Source organism: Varanus komodoensis, unplaced genomic scaffold, assembly GCF_004798865.1.
Source record: "Varanus komodoensis strain SLA01 unplaced genomic scaffold, ASM479886v1 scaffold1, whole genome shotgun sequence".
Classification (NCBI taxonomy): domain Eukaryota; kingdom Metazoa; phylum Chordata; class Lepidosauria; order Squamata; family Varanidae; genus Varanus; species Varanus komodoensis.
This window is the reverse complement of record NW_025335268.1, coordinates 32,310,009-32,331,359: the sequence shown is the minus strand read 5'-3', so window position 1 is coordinate 32,331,359 and position 21,351 is coordinate 32,310,009. Positions and strand designations below refer to the sequence as shown.

At 44.7% G+C, this 21,351-nt stretch overlaps 1 long non-coding RNA gene across 1 annotated transcript in view; it reads left to right on the top strand.

Annotated features, from left to right (window-relative positions):
* The window catches only part of LOC123019050, a 33,024-nt gene extending 14,377 nt beyond the window's left edge, over positions 1 to 18,647 (top strand). Inside the window, exon 2 of the long non-coding RNA XR_006413840.1 lies at positions 8,908 to 18,647. This is a non-coding gene — a long non-coding RNA (uncharacterized LOC123019050). The remainder of the gene's footprint in view (positions 1 to 8,907) is intronic.
* The last annotated feature ends 2,704 nt before the right edge of the window (positions 18,648 to 21,351 follow it).

Here is a 21,351-nt window from a genome sequence, read left to right as displayed (position 1 = left end):
CAGTTTTAAGTGGGTTGATTTCTTAGAATTTACATTGGCAACTGGGACACCCAATTTTTTACACTTTGCAGGGCAGAAACGGTAATAACTTAGATAGGCATTTCTTCCATTTCTGCATTCTCTTTCAACATTTGTGTTTCCGTGTGCAGATTAAACCTTTTGCCCAGTATTGGAAACCTCCCTGAACATCTCAGTGACTTCTGTTGTTGTCACTCTGGCAAAAGCTGGCAGCGTGGTGGCAGGAAAAAAAAAAGGCGGGGCGGCTGCGGTTGTTGCCAAATATCTGTAGCAAGCGAATGTGGCAGCTTTGAGATCACATGGTCCACGGGCTCCCTGGTGGTTTGCCTCTGAGATTTACTGCCAAGGCCTTTGCCGCAACTGTACGTGCTGCAGCTGAGCATTGGAGGCTGTAGGCCCCATTGCCCTCATGTGGCTGCAAGGCCCATGTGCCTGCCTCCATTTTAGTCCCCAGCCAAGTGCATAGTCGAGGCGCCTTATGGCCTACAGAAGGAAAATGCTCTGGCTGGTTGCATAGCAGTCACCCTGTTTCAAAGATAAAACTTGATTTTCAACCACAACAAACAAACATTTTTCTCAAATTCATAAGGCCACAAATATTTCCAGGAAGTCCCGTTGGCAATAGCTGGAAATAAAGAACTGTCGAGAAATAAATGTTAACAATTCCATAATGTGATTTACTAGGTACTCCAGTAAATCCATTAGTCCATGTCATCCAATTAGCTCATATAATCCAGATTAAATTCTGGCACAAGCAGAAGGCAGGTATACTAGGCACCAAAGGTGCCATCAGAATAACGCCTACAGCTAGTAAGTCCCAGGAGTGCTACTCTGAATACATTTGCTAGACATTGTATAGAACTTAAGGCATTGTTTCCCCATTTATGCATACTTCCTAGGGGTAAATTCTGTTGAACATGCTGTGATTACTTTTGAGTGTGCATGGAAATAATTGTTAGTTACTGCTGGGTAGTGCTATAGTATAATCTTTTGCGTGTCTACTCAGAAGTAAATTCCAGAAATCAATAATTTTTACTTCCAGGTAAATGTGTTAAGGAGCATAGCTTTATAAACCACCAGCAGCAGCAGAATCATCATCTTCATCTTAGTATTAATATTATAATAGTTTGTACTGCCTACTGGTGGCACAGCCTAAACTGATCAATCTTTTTTTCTAATTATGTTGCCAACAGTTCTTTAACTGATAATTTGAGGGCCTTTATGCACCTTAATCTGATTGAACCAATGCATTGTGTGTGTGTGTGTGTGTGTGTGTGTGTGTGTGTGTGTAAAATCTCATTGGGGTCTACAGTGCAATTACCAACAAAATATTCATGCAAAATCATAATAATATAGTAGACCAAATCAAGCACAAGTCAAAAATATACATAAAACAGTTACAGCTAAAATCCCGAAAGGTCCAATGGAAAAAAGGAACTCTTAATTTGTTTCCCAAAGGAGAAAAAAGGAACCATTTCCACCAGCCTGAATGCAGTCGGCATTTCAGATGAAATGAGCCTTCACTGAAAGGTCCCTGCTTCTTGTGAATACCAGTCTTGCTCAAACCCAGTAGGCATCTCAAGCAAAATCTCAACAGAAGCTCAGGAGCCATTCTGCAAGGGAGCCTTCCCCCGCAAGATACCATCTGGATGTTTTGGACTACAGCTCCTAGAATTCCTGGCCATTAACCATGCTGGCTAGGGCTGATGAGCACCAAAGTCCAAAATATCCCTAGGGCACCCACCAAGTTGGGAAAGACTACGCTAAGGCGTATTTGAGCGATACTTTTTCTCTATGTTGGTTCAATGGCCGGGCTTGGATGGAGTGGTGTCCTTCCATCAGTGGAAAGAGAAACCCTTCTCCCCTGCAGCTCCCCATGTGGCACCAAAGAATACTCTGGTGGGTTGGGGATCCTCTGGAACAGACCCTGGAGCCTCTGCAGAGTGCTGCAGGGAGAGGAGAGGTCAGGGAGACCTGCTTGCACAAGGCTGGCTCTAAGTCCCTTATCTGACTCTATCAATTTGCTTAGGACTCCAGCTTTTGTTTATCTACAATACCATTAACCCACAACCCGGCATGATCTAGCCAAAGTCCACTGTTCTCGGTGGGAGAGATTTAACAGGTCTCTCAGTTAGATCAGTAGGGATTCAGTAGTGCCTGCAATCCTGCACATGCTTATCTAAAAGGAAGTGCCTTTTAACTCAATGGGGTTGACTTAAAACACACACACACACACACACACACACACACACACACACAACGAGGACAAGATTCATTGACAGGCTGAGACTAAACAAAGAAACCATGTGATGCAGTACAAAGGCTCCTTCCAGATCTTGCCTCATGCATGGAATATTTGCTCAATACTTGTTTGGGCATGTTTTTCAAAATGCTTTCCCTGGGGTGACTGCAGCCTGCAGTGCAATTCTGTGCTTAGGACAGAGCTGATCTTCACTTTTGGAAGAAGCCTAAATGGGAATACATTGGGCCCTATTTGCAATGTTTAGGAATATTTGCAATGGGCAAAGTGCTCTTTTCCAGTTAGCCCATTATGTGTGTGCATAAAGTGCAGTTTGCTATACCTGACAATCTATGCATGAGGTGCACTAGCAACAGTGCAAAGGAAGCTCCAGAAGTTGCAGTGGGATACCTACCTAGCTTGAATCCAAGCAAATGAGACCAGAATCTGACCTTGCCTCTTCCCTTTGATAATGGTAATATCTTTTGTTGTTGTTGTTAGTCGCGAAGTCGTGTCTGACCCATCGCGACCCCATGGACAACACTCCTCCAGGCCTTCCTGTCTTCCGCCATCCCAAGGAATCCACCCAAGCTCACACCAACTGCCTCAGTGACTCCCTCTAGCCACCTCATCCTCTGCCGTCCCCTTCTTCTTTTGCCCTCTATTGTTCCCAGCATTAGACTCTTTTCCAGGGAGTCCTTCCTTCTCATTAGGTGGCCAAAGTATTTGAGTTTCATCTTCAGTACCTGGCCTTCTAAAGAGCAGTCAGGGTTGATCTCCTCTAGGACTGACCAGTTTGATCGCCTTGCGGTCCAAGGGACTCGCAGGAGTCTCCTCCAGCACCACAATTCAAAGGCCTCAGTTCTTCGGTGCTCAGCCTTCCTTATGGTCCAGCTTTGACAGCCATACATTGCAACTGGGAAAACCATAGCCTTGACTATACGCACTTTTGTTGGCAGGCTGATGTCTCTGCTTTTTAGTATGCTGTCTAAATTTGCCATAGCTTTCCTCCCCAGGAGCAAGCGTCTTTTAATTTCTTGGCTGCAGTCCCTGTCTGCGGTGATCTTGGAGCCCAGGAAAAAAAAAATCTGTCTCTACCTCCATTTCTTCCCCATCTATTTGCCAGGAAGTGAGAGGATCGGATGCCATGATCTAGTTTTCTTAATATTGAGTTTCAAGCCAACGTTTGCGCTCTCCTCCTGCACCCGCACCAAGAGGCTCTTTAGTTCCTCTTCACTTTCTGCCATGAGAGTGGTATCATCTGCATATCTGAGGTTGTTGATATTTCTCCCAACAATCTTAATTCCAACTGGTGATTTATCTAGCCCCACCTTTCTCATGATGCGCTCTGCGTATAAGTTAAATAGACAGAGTGACAGTATACAACCTTGTGAACTCCTTTCTCAATTTTGAACCAATCAATGGTTCTGTGTCCAGTTCTCACTGTTGCTTCTTGACCCGCATAAAGGTTTCTCAAGAGACAAATAAGATGGTCTGGTACTCCCATCTCTTTAAGAACTTGCCACAATTTGTTGTGATCCACACAATCAAAGGCTTTAGCATAGTCAATGAAGCAGAAGTAGATGTTTTTCTGGAACTCCCTAGCTTTCTCCTTGATCCAGTGTATGTTGGCAATTTGATCTCTAGTTCCTTTCCCTCTTCGAAATCCTGCCTGTACTTCTGGTAGTTCTCGTTCCACATACTGCTGGAGCCTAGCTTGTAGGATTTGGAGCATAACTGTGCTAGCATGTGAAATGAGTGCAATGGTGCGGTAGTTAGAACATTCTTTGGCATTGCCCTTCTTTGAGATCGGGATGTAAACTGACCTTTTCCAATCCTGTGGCCACTGCTGAGTTTTCCAAATTTGCTGGCATATTGAGTGTAGCACTTTTACTGCATCGTCTTTTAGGATTTTGAATAGCTCAACTGGAATATTATCGCCCCCACCAGTTTGTTGTTGCTCAGACTTCCTAAGGCCCATTTGACTTCACATTCCAGGATGTCTGGCTCGAGGTCAGTGACCACCCCATCGTGATTATCAGGGACGTTAAGCTCTTTCTTGTATAGTTCTTCTGTGTAATCTTCCCACTTCTTCTTAATCTCTTCTGCCTCTGTTAGGTCCCTGCCATTTTGGTCCTTTATCATGCCCATCTTTGCATGAAATGTTCCCTTCATATCTCCAATTTTCTTAAAGAGATCTCTGGTCCTCGCTATTCTATTGTTTTCTTCTATTTCTTTGCACTGTTCATTTAAGAGGTCATTCTTATCTCTTCTAGCTGTTCTCTGGAATTCTGCATTCAATTGTTTGTATCTTTCTCCCTTGCCTTCCCTTCTTTCCTCAGCTATTTGTAAAGCTTCCTCAGACAGCCATTTTGCTTTCTTGCATTTCTTTTTCTTTGGAATGGTTTTAGTTGCTGCCTCTTGTACAATGTTGCAAACCTCCGTCCATAGTTCTTCAGGCACTCTGTCTATCAGATCTAATTCCTTAAATCTATTTGTCACCTCTACTGTATATTCATCAGGGATATGATTTAGGTCATACCTGAGTAGCCTAGTGCTTTTCCGTACTTTCTTCAACTTAAGCCTAAATTTTGCAACCAGAAGCTCATGATCTGAGCCACAGTCAGCTCCTGGTCTAGTTTTTACTGACTGTATAGAGCAGGGGTCTCAAACTCGTGGCCCACGGGCCAATTGCCAGGACAGGCGGGGCATGGGGGAGGGGCTCTGCGGCCCTCAAAGCGCCAGTGGTGCCCAGGCTGGCCACGGGATGAACGGCCCACCACCACCGCGGTGGTGGAATACTTGATGTGGCCCAGCCTCACCCAGACTCTACTTCCAGCGGCCCCCAGGTAAGTTGAATTTGAGGCCCCTGGTATAGAGCTTCTCCATCTTTGGCTGCAGAGCACATAGTCAATCTGATTTCTCTGTTGACCGTCTGGTGATATCCATGTGTAGAGTCGTCTCTTGGGTTGTTGGAAAAGAGTGTTTGCTATGACCATCGTATTCTCTTGGCAAAATTCTACCAGCCTGTGCCCTGCTTCATTTTGTACTCCAAGGCCAAACTTGCCTGTTATTCCGGTTATCTTTTGGCTTCTTACTTTAGCATTCCAATCCCCCATGATGAAAACGACATCATTTTTTGGAGTTAATTCTAGAAGGTGTTGTAGGCCTTCATAGAACTGGTCAACTTCAGCTTCTTCAGCACCAGTGGTTGGGGCACAGACTTGGACTACTGTGATGTTGAATGGTTTGCCTTGGATTCGAACTGAGATCATTCTGTCATTTTGGAGATTGTATCCCAGTACTGCTTTTCCTACTCTTTTATTGACTATGAAGGCTACTCCATTTCTTCTGAGGGATTCTTGCCCGCAGTAGTATACCTGATGGTCATCTGAATTAAAATCACCCATTCCTGTCCATTTTAGTTCACTGATTCCTAAGATGTCGATGCTCAGTCTTGTCATCTCTTGTTTGACCACATCCAGCTTGCCTTGATTCATGGATCTTACATTCCAGGTTCCTATGGAGTATAGATCTTTGCAGCATCAAACTCTCCTTTCACCACAAGATACATCTGCAACTGAGCGTCCTTTCGGCTTTGACCCAGTCGCTTCATTCTTTCTGGCGCTACTAGTACTAGCCCTCCGCTCTTCCCCAGTAGCATATTGCACACCTTCTGACCTGAGGGGCTCATCTTCCGGCATCATATCTTTTTGCCTGTTGGTACTGTCCATGGGGTTTTCATGGCAAAGCTACTGGAGTAGGTTGCCATTTCCTTCTCCAGTGGATCACGTTTTGTCAGAGCTCTCTTCTATGACCCATCCGTCTTGGGTGACCCTGCATGGCATAGCTCATAGCTTCATTGAGCTACACAAGCCCCTTCGTCACAACGAGGCAGTGATCCATGAAGGAGGGTAATATCTTAGAGGCAGAATAATACATGGAGCAGCTATTTTTCAAGCACTTAAGCAAATTTTCATAGTGGTCTTGCAGTCTTACAGATTTATGGCACGTTCCTGCTATGCACTTAGAAAACTGTGAAAATGTTTCCTGACAAGCTTGCCCAAGCATCAGGTGGGCAGGGCTGTGAGGTACACTTTACCAGGGCCTGAGATCCACTCAGACTGCAGTCCCATTACCATGAAGACAACCACTGAGGCTACGCACACCAACCATCAATACCGAAGGCTGCATCCAACAGTGTCATTCTGCAAACCTAAATAGCACTACCAGAGCTCAGCTTGCACAGCAGCTCATGCGATCATGTAGCTTTCACTGGGTCCTGCCTTATGAGTGCATAGTTCAGAACCTGCATCCCTCTGTACTAGTGCAATGATGCAGAGATGGTTCAGATTTTTCAGATCCTGAGAGATTTGCTGGAGTCTGGCAGAACCAGCATTAGGGCGGAGCAAGCCACATTCTGACCTAGGGTGTCCACGTGTGCATCTGAAGGAAGAACAGGTGAGCATCACCTGTTTCCAGTCTTAAACACTTAGGTGAGATGCTGCATTTTCATTTCAATTATAATAAATGACTCTAAAGTGGTATATGCACAGATATGCAGTTTTCACATAGATCAATGCTCTGTTTTTTGGTGCTTTGCAAACTGCTGCCCTACTGATCTCCCCGTATCAGAAGGCTGGAGTGTCTGGAAAAGGGCCTCTGAAAATGAGCTTAAAAGCAAATGTGAGAGAAGACAGAACTAGCATGAAAACTCAGAGACTAGTCTCAGTTTTCTTGTGGTTAAGAGGGATATAAATTCCTGGAAATCTTGAAGCCACTGATACAATGTTTTTTTCCGGACAAAATTGGAAATGTTGGGGGAAAATGTAAACACTTGCAGTACTTTTCCAACCCAAGCTTGCTTGACTAACTTAAGAATATGAAATATAATGCTAGGCGTAATGTAGCACATACATTCATGCAGTTTGGCTGGATGATGACATTTAAAAGAAGAAACATCTTTTGATATGAGTTTTGATAGGAGGGGCAAACTCAAAAATGTCAGGCCCTCCTTGGGCCCACAAGAACGACCCGTTCAGGCCCAGGTTGGTGACTCTGAGTTTTGCAGGGCTGGCAGCCATGCTCAGCTCCTGTGGGTCAGGGCTCGGACCAGGATGCTCTAAGGCAAGGGTCCTCAAACTACGGTCTGCGGGCTGGATCCGGCCCACCATGCCCATTTATCCAGCCTGCCATAGCTCGCCACACGTGCGCAAGTATGTTTTGGACTCGTTGGGAGAAAATGATCTCTCCGCACGCATGGCCTGCCTTTCCGCCCCGCACTGCCTTGGCGGCCCGTGCCCAGCCCTGGCCCCTTTCAACTGGCCCCCTGTTCAAAAAGTTTGAGGACCCCTGCTCTAAGGAGACCGCTGTGCTGCATGGGCTTCCTGTCTGCTCGTATCACAGCTGTGAGTTTATCTGGCTTCAGAGGCTGCATCTGGGAAGGCTCCTGCCAGTGAATTTTTCCCACAATATCTCAGAGTGATAGAGTGATAGGGTGACATAGTTGGGCAGACTTTGGATTGAAAATCTGACATGAAGCTTTTTGTTGGTTTATTCTTAAGCATTATGCTTCAAGGGGAATGGAAAGGCAGAAAATGCCAGTGCATGAAGGGAAAGAGTGGAACCAAATCTCTGCCAAAAGCAAGGCTCTTCCACAGTGCTCAGTGATAATGGAATCCACCACACCTTGCTGGTTTTCTTGGTCTTTGCATCAGCCTGAGAAGAAGACTTGGACCAAAATTAAAACAAAGTTGTTTTCCTAATTAAACAGGGTTTGGATATGCCCTTTGCTTTTGTTCACAGGTTGAGTGATGAACTTCAGTGAAAGCAGATGGCCACAATGGTATTAAAACCGAAAGACTTCAGTCAGGCTTTTAATTGAAAACAATTGGACCCTGCTGGATGGTAATTACCTTGGCTGTTTGCAAATAACATCCCAGCACTTGTACCTAGGAAGGAAGGAAACTGAAACTGAGTTAATAAGAACGCCTTGATCTGCATATTATAAGCATAGAGCATCCAAAGACATTTTGCGCTGTTAGGTTTCTTCCTTCAAAGAAGGCTTCAGGGGGTTAGCAGTGTGTAGAAGAATATCCAGGCACAGAAATTGACAACAGAAATATTAACTTGACTTATGAAACTACTTGAAGCTCACATACCCCTCTCCCCTTTACTTCCTGAGTTAAAAAACAAATTATTGAAATTTTCTCCCTGAATCCACTCCAATGTATTTTTATTTCAAACATTCAGTGAGAGTTATTTGCATACCCAGTAGAAACTTTGGACCGTATTTTGATATCACTGACTTTTTGCATGAGATGCTGTGTTATTATATGCTGTACTGCTGGAACATGGGCTGGCACTGCCAGAGATGCTCTTGCTGAATTTTGGGATGCCGTCTTCACTGCTGATGTATCCCCATATCTTCTGCAGCTGCTCATTTTTAGATGCTGCAACCCATGTCTTTCCAGCATCTGGCCTGTATCAGCTTGGCTGCCATCAGATTGTTCAACTCAGACTCTTATAAGCACTTATGTACAACATGTTCAATGGGATGCAGAAAACAAATGAGTGGATCAGTTCAGTAATTCACTCAATACGTTCAGTAGCTGTTTAGTTGATTCTATTTTTATTTCCCATTCTCGCAGAGCAATCCTTACAGCTGTGACCTTGTGGATGGAGACTGGCAAGCATCTTGTCTTCTCAGCAGTGCTTGCAGCTGCCATGGAGGGGACCTGGGCAGCAGCTCTTCAAAGGACTCAGCAGCTTCTTCAGAAAGAGGTTAGGGAAGGGAAGAGGAGACCTGCATCCTGTCGAACCAAGAGCCCCATCCATGCCCTCTGCCAGCTAGGCAGACTGAGAGGTATGTCTGGCTTAAATTTGTGGAAACAGAGGAATAGGAAGCTGTAAAAGCATCTGTTCTCCTCCTGATCCAAGCAGGGCACTGGATAGACAGAGACCTCTGAGACTGGAGGGTGCTGTATACAAAGCTTTCCTTAGGTTTGTGGACGTCAACATTCTTAAATATGTATTCACTCTCCCTCTCTTTCTCTCTTTAAAGGAGGTTGGGATAATATCAGGGATGGAGTCACATCCCACTGAAGTCATGGTGGGCACCACAAGTAGGAGCAATCACCTCCCACCAGTTTCTCTGACAATGCAGATCCTATTGATTTCAAAGAGAAGCATGAACATTTTATTTGGTTGAATCCACCTCATTCAGCCCCATCCCATGTCATGGACAATGTTCTTTGAGTGAGTTGATAGCTGGGGAGAGAAAGGGGGTGACGGGACTCTTGCATCCCTAGAAATCACACCTCAGGCACCAGAGCATCCATAGCTGTATCAGCACTAATGAAACATGGTGCAGTCAAAGGGAGGCATCCCATAATCTTTTGCAGCACTGCAGGTCTGTGCAGCCTGAGAGTGACACCCATTGACTTTCCTGGCATTCTTTAGGGAAAGCTAGCGCAATGAAGAACAGAAATAAGATTAAGGGTAATAGGAATGGATGTGGCAGTCCAGGGCCAGAGACGAGAAGCATTTTCACCAGGGATATCTACATTGTAGTTATGGGTCCATGGCAGGTAGAAATTCAATAGGTGGTGCTTCTCCCATCATTGTATTTCCATGCATGCCTGATGAATTTCTGTCTGTCACACAGCCGTTCAAAGGCACAGGAGGTTTGCCGGAAGCAACATTATTGAACATTTACCATGTCGAAATTGCCCCTTGGCAGCCTCCCAGTCAATCCCCCTATTCTGTAAGTTTTCAGATGTGCAACGGATGGAAGCCCTTGTGTTTCAGGGAATCAGCCAATCTTTAACTGCCGGCTTTTGCAGTCACAAGGTCTTTCAGTTCAAACAAAGTATCCCAGAACTGCCTCTTCTGAAGATTATTGCTTTTTCCGTGGAAGCTTCTGGCACTGTAATTCCATTGGAGACAGCTCTGGAGAGGATGATGGTCTTGAAAAGATCATGTCTGAGTTCATACTTAATTTCTGTGTTCATACTTAAGCTTTGGCTTCTGGCCAAAGTATTGTCTGTTTGTATGTACAAAACTGTAAAGAACTTTTTGGTTTTTTTTTCACGTTAAAAGTATGCCTGGAACTTGTGACAAACAAGCAACTAGAAGGTTGTTACACCTGAAGAGTAACATGAGCAGGTGCCATTATTTTTAGCAGGCGGGTAATAACTACTCTCCACTGGTTCTGTACGACATAATTGCATGCCTTAATTGCCGCTTGCAGTTTTGTGGGTCTTGTGGTGTATGAAGAAACTATTTTAAAGGTATATGTAAGGCATAAGCTCTATTGATTTGTAGTACACAAAAGCAATAAACAGCTGCTAGCTTTGATTAAACCTGATGTGAAGCTGAAGAGCTTAATCAATCTCTAAAGCTGTTCTGAATATATCACAAAGCAATACTGATTATTGCTATTATATGGCAAAGTAGGGCATCCAGAAAAAGAAGACGAAGAAAAAGATTCCCCCCTTCCTTTGGGAATGATGGATTGTATAATCCTGCTGTCTTTCACACTTACACCTGGAGAGGTTGCTGCAGAAGCAAGCTATGGTGACAAACCGAGCGTAAGATGCTTCAGGTATTGTTCAAGGATTAGTATTCGTATTCCTTTTTAGGGCTGAGCTGAAATCCAGGAGTCTGCTTTTCACAAAGGTTTTCTTCTCCCTTTGAAAAGTGTTCTCCATTGATCTGGGGGGGGGTGTGTGCAGAAGCATTCTTGCTGCATGAGGGCACTCCCTCCTGCCCCGCACTCCCTTCCCAGGATCTGGCAGGGCTGGACTTGCAGAAGGAACCGGGTTAGTTATACCTTGGTTTCTGTTTCCAAAAGTTGTCTTTTGCCCAAGAACAAGAATGAAGTTCAGGGTGTGCAGGCCAGCCTTGCTCCAGCTGCCACCACGTCTTCTCACTGTGGCTAGTGGCAGCATCCTGTCCCACCTACTGACCTACCTGCTTAGTTAGCCACCTGGCTGGCTGCCTTCTCATTGGCCCAGCTGGCTGCCTGTTCATTCCCCCCTTGTGCCCCAGCCTTGGGGCTCCATGAGAGGTTGGCTGACCTCTTGTGACAGTTCTTCTGGGCTCTTGGCATAATTGCATAACTGGGGCACAAGGCAGGAGTGACCGAGCATGTGACTCCTGTTCCATGCATTGCGATTCCAGTCCAGTGTTTTGATTCAATATGGCCATTCGTAAGACATACGATGAGCAAATGAGGATGTGGATTGCTGAGTGGGTGGGCGGAGAGAGACGCGTGGGTGGCAGCAGAACGTATTGTTTGGGCCTGATCACAGGACCCGTCAGAACAGTCTTTGTGATGCCCTTGCTGAGAACCAGCAGGGAGTGGGTCTAGTCAGGCAGCCCAAGGAGATGGGAATGGGGTGGGTGAAGGCTGAGGTCATAGAATGGAATATACCCTTTCATACTGTAAATAGATACTCAAATTACTGACTGCCCTTCCATGTTAAACAAATAGAGAGGAAAGGAAAGCTTTGCATGAATGTATTTGGAGGTACCAGAGTGAGAAAAGCTGAACTAGGCACTTCTGGTCCTTTGTTGAAGTGGCTTCTTCAGTAACACCTCTTTGTAGCTCAGTGGTAGAGCACCTGGGCGTCCATCCTTGGCATCCCCAGGTATGGGTAGGAACTTTCCCTGTCTGCAGCACTTGAGAGCTGCTACCCATCAGCATCAACAATACTGAGCTAAACAGACCAGCACTATAAGGAGCTTCTGCTGTTTCTCACTGGAATGAATCTTTGTCCAGAGATCAGGAAATAAGCATATTCATTTTCCTTTGCCAAAAGTAGAAAGGTAAGAAACTCATTTGAAATGCCATGAAAATAACACACATAAAGATCCTATCTGATGTTCCCGAGCCAACTCAAGACTTCTGCTGATTCGCAGCCCAAATGAATGCAAACAACTAAGTAATATGTGATTTCTCCTGGTATTTTGACATCTCTAGAAGAGATCCACAAAATTGATGCCCCCGTCATTGTGCATGATTAATAGTCCATGCATTCCAGTCCAGTGTTTTGTGTTTCATATGGAGATACATATGAGGATTCTTGTCTTCTGCCCCATTTGTGTGACGTGTGGTCCTTTGGTCTCTGCAAAGGTGTCACAGAAGCCAGAGGAAAGATCATCTCTCCCTCCCTCCCCTCCTCCCTCTCTCTCTCTCAGGCCAAGAAAGAGCTCCAGTCTTGGAGGGAGAGATCCAACCTCCCTCACCAGCCCAGTGTTGGAACCTGACACTGGTTTGAATGATTTCTTTCCCATTGAAAACAATGGGGGAATAGTTCAAAGTAAAAGAAAGAACAAATGAATGAATGGATGGATGAATGAATGGAAGGAAGGAAGGAAGAAGAGTGGCAAATCCCATTCTAATCTCCCATCTACCATGCTGGCAGGAGCACAACTGAGTTTAAGGAAAAAATCAGAGTACTCCAACTTTGCTAGGGAGGCTGCTATGTCCTACTTTGCAGAAGACAGTCTTCTATTTGGGCTGCCAGAGAGTGGTTTGAAAAAATTCTTTATCTGAAGGGTTATAGAAACCAAATCTGTTTTTAAAATAAGGCATTATAAAAGTGTTTGTCCTTCAGCACTCAGCACCTGGGCAGCAGGCTAAGAGGCAGGTGACAGGTAACTGGGTCACACTCTTCCCCCCGGGTAAGTCTTCTTGTATTTCTAGTTGCATTAAAATGATCTGTACGTTTGCACTTACACATATAGATGAACATATGCAAATGTCAGGCAAATCAATAGCATCTTTGACTTCCTTTCTGGCAATTCATAAGCTGCCATCCCAGAGATTCAGAGAAAGAATAAGAATATGACCTTATCAGAGGCCTGGGAGCACAACATTGCTATTCCTGTAGGAGTGCCAGTTAAATTAGGGTAATTAGTTTAAGGCCATTCACTGAACCCAAGGCTGAGGTAGGAGTTGTACTTTGTAATTTGAAGCCCGGCTCAGTGGCATTCAGGCTAGGCCCATCCCGGACTCCAAGCCAGTGCTGGTGTTTTCAATTTTTAGGTCAGTTCCTTTTGTTGTGGTAACCACTGTGTTAACCTGTGTGTCACTGTCTTCCCTAAATGGAAAAGTGTTGTAAAGCAGCATTGTTAGTTTGGATTTGTGATCTATGCTTTAAAGGGACTCTTCTGTTGAAAAGTCACATTACTTTGAGAAAACTGTTTGCTTTCCATTGTTGCAGGTGACACTTAAGACTACCATAAGTGAAAGAGATTGGAGAGAAAAATTGTCTCTGTTTTCCCCTCCTTTGTTTCGCTGCTTCTTTTAGTAACACTGCATCTAGACGTGTTTTGTCAGTCTCCTCACCTTTATGCAGTCCGTTCACCTTGACGGAGATCCTCTGGTGTTCGTGTCAGTGGGGGAAGATCTGCCAGATGCAGCACAATGATCCAAATTCCTCTGTGCTCAGAGCTGTCCTTGCTGCCGATGGCACCAGAAACAGCCATGTCTTCTGCACTGAGGCAGGGACACGAGTGCGATTGCAGTGCTGGATTTCACGGGTGAGGTAGAAATTGGCATTGTCTGAAATAGGTTCATGGCATGGAGACAAAATCGAAATTTACATGGGCTTCAGTGGGCATATAATTTTATGTGTGTCCTGATCCTCGTTACAAAAGAGGCACCATGACACAAATAGTCTGAGAGCAGCTTGGTACTTTTCCACCCCAAATAAACCCAAAGCCTATGTGCAGTTGGTCCAATGGTGAATTTTGAAGGGCAGACACTCTTTGGGCATGATAAGGGTTGTTGTTGTGGGGATAAGATGGAGGAGGAGAATGATGTAAGCTGCCTTGAGCCCTTTGTAGGAAAAAGGCAGGATATAAATCTGGAAAAAAAGTAACCCTGATGTAAAAAGTTCATGATCTAAGCAACAAACCATTAAGAGGTTCTATGTCAGCATGGTCTCCATCTCCCCCACTCCAGACTTTCACTGGTGGCACATATCCCATCCTCTGCCATGCCTAATTCAACCTAATTCAATCCCGAGGTGCATTGCTCCCTGTTTACATCACCCGCCTCTTCCTCATTGATCTACAACGTTCTCAGAGCGTGCCCTCTGTCACCCCTCACCTTTCTCCTCCTCCTACCTCTTTCAGCAGAATCTGCCCTTTCAGTGTGGAATAAGGGGTCTTTTAATTTCATCTCTCCTGTCCTTTGGTGTCTCCTCTGCTGGCGAGGCTCTGCATCACTATTTTTTCCAGATGGGTGATGCTGTGCTGGGCCTGCTCCTCCTCTGGAGACAGCTGCTGGGGTAGAAGAAGCTGGAGAGCAGATGGCTGTTGAGATACATTGTCCATGCCTTCCTGCCCGAGGCCCAGTTCTGAGTGCATTCCTTAGGAACAGTAGTCCACACTGCTTCCTGGGACACTCTCCACCATGCAGCACAACTCCTGGTCTCCCTGCAGCGGGGCCATCAGTAGGACATCTGGGGCTGGAAAAATATGTCATGGTGCTTGATACAAGGTGGGATGCTTGCTGGGGCATGGAGGATGGGTGTGAAGGTGGACTGTTGCCCCTGAAGTCCAAGACAGAAGGTTTGCTTGCAAGAGAGAGCATCTGGTGGTCCAGGATGGGAGTAGAGGGTGCACAATGTATCAGGAGCAATGCTGGATGTGCTTGCCCAGGCAGGATATGACTCTGCTCTTTTGGAGTAGTTATGAGCAGGAGATGTAGGCTCTTGAGATGGAGAAGGGGTGCCCTTCATGAGACAGGAGTGCACTTTTGCTGCTTGGAAGGGGTAGTCCCAACTCCCATGGTGTAGCCCAGTATCATGTCCCAGTGAATGAGTAGTGGCCACACTGGTTTGCCATAGCAAGGCATGGTTCTGGGGGTTTCCCTAGAGTGCTCATCACAATCTCTTTGAGCTCTTCTTGAGAGCATACAGTTAATCCTTGTACTGCTCTGGGGTGCATCAATAGCCCTGCTTTTTCAGATGCTCTCAATTGGAAGAGATTGCCATGGCCTGTAGACCTCAGGTACACCTGCACCTCTGGTCTGGCTCATAGGTGAATAAATGTGCCCAGTTCTTCTTTGGTCCAAACATAGGACTGCGCTTTCCACTGGGAGCTGATGCGCTTCCATCAAGGGAGGACTGCTGAGAAGGAGCTGGGAAGCTGCAGTGCTTTGGAGAATTGGCTGGGTGTTGGGGACTCAGCGCCAGCATCCTCTCCAGTATCCATTCTGCCTGGGAGAGCAGGCACCTGTGTAAGGGATGGGCCAGGGTGTCTGGCTGCATCTAGCTTTCCAGAGGCAGCCCTTGTCTGAACTAGCCTGGCTTTCAGGAAACGGATTGTGTCAGGGATGTTGTGGTGGGGGGAAAGGCAATGGCAGGACATGGCTTGTTCACAGTCCCAAGGTATGTCGTAGGTGACATATGACTGGAGAAGAGTACGGAAGGCAGAGTCAAGGACAGTGTTCTTTCAGCAGAACATTTAATGCCCAGATGTGTGTCTGAAACAGTGACTTTAGAGACAGGAGGGGAATGCTTTTGCATCCGTAGGAATTGCAGCAGGCGGAGAGCAGTGCAGAGGGAGCTGATGTGCTTCTCTATAGCAGGAAAACAAGAACTGGACATCCGGAGAAAAACAGAGAAGCGGGAGGTGGATGGGAGCAGACAGCAGCCCATAGGGATGGAGCAAGCAGTGATGCACCTGTGACGAGGTGGAGATGGATGGTAGAGGCTGGATGACTGCAGAGGCTCCTATAGTGACTGCTCTTTCCAGGGGACTCTGGTAGTTGAACACCTGAACTGTGGCAACTGCATTCTTGGGTTTGGATGTCATGAGAAGCCATCCATGGTAAGCCGAAAGTATAGTAAAAACCACAGTTTCGTATTGCAGTTTCTTATCTCACTGAAGTCCCACAAATGAGGTTTTATGACATGACCAAGAAGAAGCAGAAGAAGAAGATTAAAAACCACCTTGGCTCATTCAGTCATTAAAACCCAGTTGTTGTAACAGTTCCCACAGCCATGCCCCCAAGGACAGCTCCAAACCAGTTCTAGTTGTTTTTGTCCCCATCAAGACCTGGTCTTTCCCAAAGCTTGATCACTCATTCAGGACTAAATGACCTCCAGATACTTTGCATTGCAACTTAAGATAGCTCAGAACCATATAGTGTTGCTGGGAAAATCCACTATTTTCCAGCTACTGAGAAGACCTCAACCCAGCTCAGGGGGAGTAGGAAATCTAGAAGGTTCTAGCAGATAATGTTAGCATCCCTGCTATTGAAAGCAAACAAACAATGTGCATTCCATTTATTAAAACCAACCAAAATGTCATCAAATTGTGCATGAATTGGGGAATTCAAGAGGTTGCTCACCATTCTGAGATGTTTTGGTTGATAGTAATAAAAGGTATTGTCCCCCTCCTATGAAGTTTGGCTTTTTTAAAAACTAAAAATTTAGTTCTCCTGTCCAGAGAAACAATGGAGTTATACTAAATATTCAGAAAGGAAATGAATAAAAACCTAGCTTCATGATGATTTCTTCCATATGTCCTGATTTCTCAAGCATTGATGCAAAGTGTTAATACCTGTGGCTTATAATTTCAAGGTGATTATAAGAATGCTACCTGTCCATTAATCATAGTTTGGTAATTGCTCAATATATCATTAATACAAATGATATGCAAATTATAGTCACAAAAAGATGTAGATTAACCTTCCAGCACATTACTTTTGAAGGGTTCTCCCTGCTACAGACCAAGACAAAGATACCCATATCATAGAAAATTCAGATTAGTATAATATCTGGATATAGGATGAATTTGAAAATTGTCTTCTGAGAGAGATTAGTGTCAGTCCGTAGGATATATGGCAGCTGCCTTCCTTCACCCTGCTGTGTGAGATCCCTTTCAGTAGAGGTTGGACCTGAAACTCTCTGCATTCAAAGCATATTCTCTACCGCTGAGATACGGCTTCTTCTAAGAGGTGTGAGGCAGCAGATGATGCAAAGCAATATGCCATATACCCAATGCACAAGTAACGTGTCTTTTTTGGATAATGGAATGTTCATACATCCCAGTAATCTTCCACAAATGGGAAGCAAGATCAGAATCAGTTGGATTTTTGGACTCATAAGCCGCTCTTGTGCCATATGGATCTTTGGATGATATGGGAACCATCATAGCTGAAACATATTTATGTCTATGGACAAGAAACCCTCTAAGTCTTCATGGCATTACTGGCAGAGGAAGAAACCATCTGCCAGTTTCCATTTCTTTCCATGTCTCATTTTTCCCTTCTTAACATCCCTTTATCCCATTTATTCATGTTTGCAAGCAGTTTCCACTAATAAAACACCTTTATATGATTTTTTCACTAATATAGGGTTTTTGCGTGTGGCCAAATATGTGCATTTTTATGGCTTGTTTGACTAGAGAATTACATTGCAAAATTCAGAAAAGTAAGAATGCTAAAGGATATTTGTGTTTCAGTTCCTATACTGGTTTTGGAAATGTAAATTCAGAGGGTTCATATTAAGATGCATACCACATTTTTTTCTCCTCCCCCATACTGGGACTAATTAAATAGGTCAGCAAAGCTATGATGGAGCTCAATTATAACACATCCATAGTTTCATAAATAGCTAGATTCTGTTTGGGGTTACAAATACAGCAGGATATCCATGGAAAGAGTTAAAAAATATCCCTGGTAGTCATAAAAAAATTGAGCTGACATTTAAGCCCAAGTGACAGATTTTCTTTCGAGCTCCCACACAGACGAGTGCCATAACCCATCATATTAAGCTGGCAGTGAGAAAGAACAGCAACAAAAGAAAGCAATATCGCTTTGCCGGATTTGTTATGTCTACATTGTGCTGATCTAGTGTGCGTGTGCTCTCTTCAGACATCATGTACAGATGGGCCTGGTTCCTGGTAGACTCCGTGCGACTTGAGGCATTCTGTCCAAGGTGGCCGTCCTCCAGCTTCATTCCCAGACAGATGGGCTGACGGGAACACCTACCAGAGTCCTGCTTAACAAGCAGAGGATATATTCTTTTTGTTGGCCACCTTGCGTCCTTCCCTTTTATCTCTTATACGGCAACGTAATGTGTTCAATTTTCTGTGAAGGCAACAACTAGCACTGTATTGAGCGCACAACTGGAGTTAGGCTGCTATATTATTTTCAGCAACATTTTAATTACAGGATTATTTCTAATTTTATTTATGCACGACTGAATGAGTTTTGTATAAAAGGGATGAGTTCTAATTGCAGGCTTGCTTAAAAAATGGGTATGAACACTTTTCCATCCTGCTGATTTCATTGGGAAAGTTAAATATTTCTGGAAATCATTCCTTTTGCAATCAATGGCACCTAAAACATGCTTATTTTTGGCCATATTATGCCTATTGTTGTTAATAATACTTTGAGCTAACCCTATCATTTATCTATCAAAATTAGACCTTCTGAAACATGTTATTTTTTTACCTGTCTTCCTGGTTAAAAAAAAAGGTTCATGTCAAAGCACTGGGAAATTTCAAATTTCAGTAGTCTAATTGCCAGATTCTGTTCCTGCTCTGTTGAATTGCAGCTTTCTTCTGGGAGCTTTCTCAGTAGAGGGGAGTAGAAATCCTACCCAATAGTTTAGAACTGGCTCTCAAGGCCAAATTCCTGTTTTACCTGTGACCATTCATGCAAACAAGCAGAAGCACTCATTTCCATTATTGTGTGCGTATATATACCCGTTTAGAATTTCAAACTTTTCCTATTGATTATATTTTTTGGTAAACTATAAACAACCTTTTATAAATGGAAACTTTCTTTACATTCTTTCATAAAGTGGTGTGTTTTAGATTCTGTTTTACTGGATGGTTGTAAACCACCCAGAGACCGTCGGCAATTGGACAATAGAGAAATAAAATAAAATAATAAACTTTGGTATTTGAACTTTAGCGATCTCTCTTTCGGCTACCCATCCCATTACTAAAAGCCAAGCCCCAGACTTGCTAAAGTAGGTATCTGGTTAGAGTTAGAGAGTTTTGAGGCTGTCTTGGAAGCAACCAGAGGGAAAATAAAGAAGAGAGCACAGGAAGGGAAGGGCAGGGAGGATGGCGGGCACACTGCCTTGCTTATTTTCCCTGCCGCTCATGGATGGGTTTTGCTGTTCTGCGACAGTCTCTGTGGAATTCAGGATGGTGTGATGGAGCATGAGTCAGGTCCAGCATCAGGAGAAAGCCTCTTCAGGCCCTTCCTAAGCCTTGCAGTGGTGGGCCCTCATGAAGCCCAATAGCAACCCATCCCAGAGGCAGGGGCCACTGCAGAAAAGGCCCTCCCTTGCCACAGATCATCACCTTCCCACTGCATTTCGACTGGCAATAGCTGACATTGCCAGGCATTAAGCTTGCAGCAGCTGTTTTGTTGTCTGCTTCCGAGTGAATTTACGTGGTGAAGGCTGCTTAAAGTATTCATGAAAAGCTTTGCAGTCTCGAATCCTTTAATTCCTTCATGTCTGTAGTACAAAAGGAAATGCCAATGTTCTCTGCTTATAGATTTTGTAAAATAAAATCCTTCAGCAAAGCTTGGCAGGTGAAACAAAAATTAATTGTAAAGCATCAGTTACTATATCGCTCACTGAAATTAACAGTCCCACTGCAGAGGCAAACATGTTGATTAGCTTCTCTGATCTCTTGAGTTTGGCAAGTTGCCTTTTCAGCTTTTGCTCAATCTACTGGGGGTTGGAAGCCAAGTATGCAAAGGGATAGCTTTATGTCAACCTAACAGCCTAATGTTGTTGCTGTAGGCAAAGATTAGGAGTTAAGATAGTGGGCCCTAATTAGGGCTGTTCAAAAGCCTAGGATGAGCCCTGCCTGCATGTTCATTTCCTCCTCTTGACCAGGAGATTTCAGTGAAAAATCCATTTTCTCTCTTTGAAACAGCATTCCCTTGTGCTGTCAGTGTTTCAACAGTGGCCATGGTCACATGTCACACTAAGCCATGATTTAATGTGATGTGCATGAGCTGGAACAATGTGCAGCAAAGCTGGAGTTTGGATCCCCCCCCTTCCATCACAACCAGCAGGAGTTGGGAACTTTGCCCTCTGGCTTAGCCACAGTCTTTATGTGGTCTGTCTGTCTGTCTAAAATTATTTCCACACTGCCCTTGAGGGTGGACTCTTCTTAAAGCATTGTACAAGATAAAAACCACACACCGTGGATATAAGAACTCGGGCCAATAAACTGAAACTCAACCCAAACAAGACAGAGGTCCTGTTGGTTGGCGGATCGGGCTTCGGAGAGGGTGGTTTTGACCTGGTCCTGAATGGTGCAACACTCCCTCTTAGGGACAAGGTCCGCAGCTTAGGAGTACTCTTCGACCCGGAGCTTTCTTTGGAAGCTCAGGTGACAGCGGTGGCGAGGAGCGCCTTCCTTCAGCTTTGGCTGATTAATCAGCTGCGCCCCTACCTGGAGTACGACTGCCTGGCGATGGTGACACACGCGCTGGTGACTTCCCGCCTAGACTTCTGTAACACGCTTTACGTGGGGCTTCCCCTGAAGACGGTCCGAACACTTCAATTGGTGCAAAATAGAGCTGCCAGGTTGCTGACGGGGACGGGGCATTATGCTCACATGACTCCAGTCCTCCGTCAGCTTCACTGACTTCCCATTGAAGCCCGGGCCCAATTCAAGGTGTTGGTGATGACCTATAAAGCCCTAAACGGCTTGGGTCCTGGCTACCTGAACGAGTGCTTACATCCGTATATGCCCGACTGTCCTTTGAGATCTGCGGGAGAGTCCCTTCTCCGGGAACCCTCCATGAAAGAAATTAGGAGAGTAAGTACTTGGAGGAGGGCTTTCTCTGCGGTGGCGCCCAACCTATGGAATTCACTCCCCAAAGAGGTCCTCCTGGCACCGTCGTTACTGGTTTTTCAGTGCCAGGTAAAGACCTTTTTATTTAAACATCATTTTAATAGTTAAAATATATGATCTGGCCAGGGCAACTTTCTTCTTCCTTCTCTTTTCTCCTCCTATATTATTTATTTACTAATTTTATACTGATAATTTTAATTTTATATTATTATGTTCGTAACTCAGTGTATTTTTTG